Consider the following 4,774-nt stretch of genomic DNA (forward strand, 5'->3'; position numbering starts at 1 on the left):
GTGAGAGGACTTAATCTCTCCAGACTGTGACATCACTGTCCTGGGGAATCTTTATTGCTTTTGTTGTTTATAGCTATTTACTCTTACTTAGCTATTTTTCCTGTCCCAAATAGCCATTGATTTATGGGTTCAGAAAAACCAAGAGCCTTTCTTTCCTTTCTGTCTTTCTTTCTTGTCTTTTTTTTTTTAAACCAAAACATTTATTACATGGCTAATCTTTGAAATTCTCAGGATGAACTGGATGCTGCCACAGCATCTCTTGGGTTTGGGTGTTGTTCCTTCATGGAATCCATGCCTAAATCTGCGGTAGACAATTTTTAGGTGCCTCATGCGGCCTGTCCCTGTAGTGTTTTGTCTCTTAGCCTTGGCACTCCAATTATACTTTCTCTTGCATTTTGCAGGGTAGCCACATTTGCCACAAGTCAACTTCTGAAGGTGACAGGCTTTAGAACCACAGCAGCAGCACAATATGTGTGCATAATTGCAATGCTTTCCAAAGGATGACATTCCCTTCATCACCTCGCCTCTGCCGCTGAGACCAAAGATTGGTCTTTCTTCCTTTCTTTCTTTCTTTCTTTCTTTCTTTCTTTCTTTCTTTCTATCTTTCTTTCTTCCTATTTTTATATTAATTTATTTATTTTGGTGGCACAGAGTTTGGAATTAAGAATTTTGGGTTGTCATGTAGGTTCCCTGCTGCTTGAGTAAAGTCTCCATCCCTTTTTCTTCTGATTAATGTTGAATTAGCATCATTTTTCTTTTTAAATCTTTTATTTGGCCAGGCCAGCATGACTCTCAGTCTTCAATAATCCCATTTCCAATTTTCCCCCCTTTAGAGTAGCATCAGAGGTAAGTTTCATCATACTTGTTTTTTTTTTAATTGTGATGAAATCTCATGAATTTTTTGCCTAAGCAATCTCTCTCTCTTTCTCTCTCTCTCTCTCTCTCTCTCTCTCTCTCTCTCTCTCTCTCTCTCTCTCTCTCTCTCTCTCTCTTTCTCTCTCTCTTTCCTCTTCCTCCTCCTCCTCATTCTCTTCCTCCTCCTCCTTTCTTTCTTTCTTTGGAAGTATTGAGGTTTGAACTCAAGTCCTCATACTTATAAAGCAGGGATTTGACCCCTACATCCATGTCTGCATCTCATTTTGCTTGTTATTTTCCAGGCAGAGTATTGTAGGTTTGCTTATGTAGGCCCTGGACTATAATTCTCCTATGTAAGGTCTCCCATATAGATGGAATCACAGAAAGAGATGCCACACCTGGCTTTGTTTGTTGAGATGTAGTCTCTCTAACTTTTTGCCCAGGATGGCCTTTAGTTATGAACCTTATGATCTCCATCTCCAAAAGAAACCACCAACTCTAGCCAATTGGCCTTCACTCTTGTGGGGAGCCGGAGCGGCCGAGAAGGCGCCTGTCCCCTGCCTCGCTCTTTGTCTCCTTATTTGGTATGCGAGTGCGGAGCCTTTGCTCGTTCCACTGAGTCTGCGCGTATGACGTCAGAGGCCTGACCAATCCCGAGTTTTAAAATGACCCTGGCAACCGAGCAGCCAATGGCAAAAGCCCCGTGTTCCTTGATTGTTTATAAGCAGCTGCATTTCCCTGCCCCGTGCCCCTCTGCTTCAGCTCTCCCTTCAACCAAGTGGCTCTTCATTAAAGCGTGATACAAGAAGGATCCTCGGGTGGTGTCCGTTCTTCCCTGCTGGTCAGGGGTGCCGGGCGCCGCACACTCTTACTTAGAACTTTTTTTTCCCCCAAAGATAGTATGCCTGTGAGCCTGTGGGCCCAGCTAGTTGGAGATCCAATGCTATCCTGAGAAAAGTTAGTATCAGAATCCATCTGAAAACAAAACAAACTAAAAGGAACCGTAGAATTTCTTTACTTGGCAAACACAAAGCCTTAAATTTGAGTTCTAGGACCACAGAAAAAAGTTTAAAAAAAAAAGAATGTCATTTTCCTCCCAGTTCAATGAGATAGATACCAAATGAATAGTAGATATGTGAGTCTGTGACCATGTGGTACAGGCATTCTTCCTCTTCTTTCCTTCCCCTTTCTTCTGTCTTAATTCTTTGATCCTTCCTCTGCTTTGTACTCTTCCTTTGTCTAGGTAAGCATAGTTAAGTACTATGCAGCTCATTGGTGACAATTTGTCTCACTTTCAAGCTGCAGTCAGTTGTTTTTGGTGGAGACCATTCTTCTGGTTTCTGTATGAATTTGTCTTGGGTCAGGTTTCCAAGAATTGGGTCTTGAGATCAGCAAGTAGATGTGAATGAATAATTAAGGAAGTATTCTCAGGAGAATCCTATGAGGTGAAGAATGGAAAAAGCAAAGCAGTATTTTGTACAGCTTGAATTTCATCTGGGTACTGATGATTAATGCCTGTATTCCTAGCTACTCGAGAGGTTGAGATCTGAGAACTGTGGTTCAAAGCCAGCCTTGGATGGAAAGCCTATCCCCTCCAATTAAACACCCCCTCTCCCCCACCAAAAAAGAGGACAAATTAGAGCTGTGGCTCGTATGGTAGAGTGCTAGTCTTGAGTACAAAGCCCAGGGACAGCACCCAGGCCCTGAGTGCAAGCCCAGGCCAGTACCAAACTAAACTAAACCAAACCAAATAACAACAACAAATCCATTTTGAACTTCAATCAGATACCACAGAGCACATGGACTGTAAAATACACATTAGATTGAGCCCTCACTGAAGGACATATACTCTAGATATTCTGCTTTCTGCACAGGTAAACAAAGCTTGTCTTAAAACAATCAAATGTGTGATCCCTTAAAAGGAAAAGCTCATGGGAATCATGGGAAAAATGTTGAACTATGACTAGAAATCTGAAGGACCCAGGCCAGAGGAACACCAGTAAATCAATGTTTTGGACATTAAAAAACATCATTTTGTTGTTGTTGCCTGTTTGTTTTCTTGCTTTACATCTTAGGACAACTTATCACAAATCACCTTAAGAATCTGATGAACCTTGTCTTGGGAAAAAAACAAGATTATAATAATGAGCATTCACAGATCTCCAATCCATAGGTCCAATGTTAGAAAAGCAATTCCAGTATGTCTGAATCTCCTCTGCTTCAGCACTAGCTTGTTATGCCTCCATTCTTACGGCCTTGCTCTCTGAGGAATGTTCTGTACTGACATGCATGATCCGGCTTAGTAGGTGGAGTGCAGGAGGAAAAGGTGTTTTCAGTCTAAGATGGATCAGCACTCTCATGTGACCTCAGGAACACTCACCAGAGTGACCTCACCCCCTCCTCCATGCAACCCATTGCCATTTGCTAGAATAACACAAGGGTCACAGAAATAACCTCTGGCCAAGGAGCAGCATTTGGGAGAGAAAACATGTGGCTGGGCATTCAGATAGTATGGATTACAGTTTTTCTTGGAAAGCAGAAATTTAAAACCACACCTGCGAGGTCTGTGAAAAGCCTCAGGCAGCTAGCTTTTCACCAGTCACCTCTGCCGTGGCTCAATTATGGGTTTCCCTGGGCTTCACATCTGTTTCATTAATAATAACAACAATAATAAAAGAGGTAACTTTGTCTTTCTTCCTCATTGTGGAGCAGTCCACAGGGTCTTGTCTTGACAGGTCAGGCACAAAATGACAGATGGGGCTGAAGTCACATTACCCTCCCCTCCCCCACACTATCAGAGTTGTTCTGACCCCCAAGCTTGGAGGATAGCATCTGGTGACAAGGCAGAGGCACCTGAAGAAAGACTTGGCTCTAATATGGCTGTATTAAAGAATTGAAAAAACATTCAGTTAAACAAAAACCCTATCTTAGGATCTACATTTGAACTTGTAGAACTGACTCTGAAATTACTTATTTCTTAGTGTTTGTACCATTTCCAGTTTCATAATGAACTGTTTATATTTTAAAAGACAATCTGGTTATAAAACAAGATGCAGAGTACAGTTCTGTTTATGGAGAAGTATGTGTATGGACGTGTGCACACTATATTTGTTAACAATCAGGAAGTATTCTACAGTCTCAAAAAAACTTTACTTCCCTTCAGGAAGTAAGCCCATATAGAGATTTTTACACTCTTTGCACAGTTAACCTTAGTGAAATAAAACTAAAGGTCATTAGAAAATGGATTTTTGTTCTATCAATTTCATGAGGAATTATACCTTTATTCTTTGCATTTAAACAACCATTTAAAAATCATTTCATGGCCTAATTTTGAACCTTTCCACATATAACTACTGAGATAATTATATATGGAGTGCATATAGTAATTCTTATTTGACATTTTACCTTGATGTGATTTCATTTGAAGTTTCCCAAGGACATACCCTGCATACTTTTATTAGTGGATGCTTAATTGTCCATTAGTTCACTATTTTTATGGCACAGTTTGCTTTGGGTATTATACAATAAGCTTTTTCCAATAAAAGATATAAAGAGTAGCTGATGTCAGGGGAAGGCTCAGATTTCCAAGAAGGCCCCCTGACTTGATAACCCCTACAGAAGAAGGTCTGGGGTATCTGGATGCTCCCTTGGTTTGTTTCAAGCACAGCTTTCTGCATGTCTGGTAAGCATTCACTGAATGTATTTTTGTGCCAGCCTGGTCTGTAGTATTTAATCTATATTTTCTGACTGTGGCATCATGGGAATTTCCTTTAGCTATCAATTGCATGGAGGTTGTCTGAATCTAGGCAGCCTACCAACAAGCCCCAAGGTGTAGCCAGCCTGAATTAAAAGACCACCCTGCAATGCCTCTGTCCGTGTAATTATGTAAGAGAGGGAGAAACAAGAGTGCAGCTCTCCA

General features: G+C 41.1%; 1 pseudogene; it reads right to left on the bottom strand.

Annotated features, from left to right (window-relative positions):
* Positions 1-227: 227 nt before the first annotated feature.
* Positions 228-513, bottom strand: LOC150069133 (large ribosomal subunit protein eL37-like; annotated as a pseudogene).
* Between the last annotated feature and the right edge of the window lie 4,261 nt (positions 514-4,774).

This window comes from Megascapheus bottae, chromosome 1 (genome assembly GCF_031878675.1).
Source record: "Megascapheus bottae isolate mThoBot1 chromosome 1, mThoBot2.hap1, whole genome shotgun sequence".
Classification (NCBI taxonomy): Eukaryota; Metazoa; Chordata; class Mammalia; order Rodentia; family Geomyidae; genus Megascapheus; species Megascapheus bottae.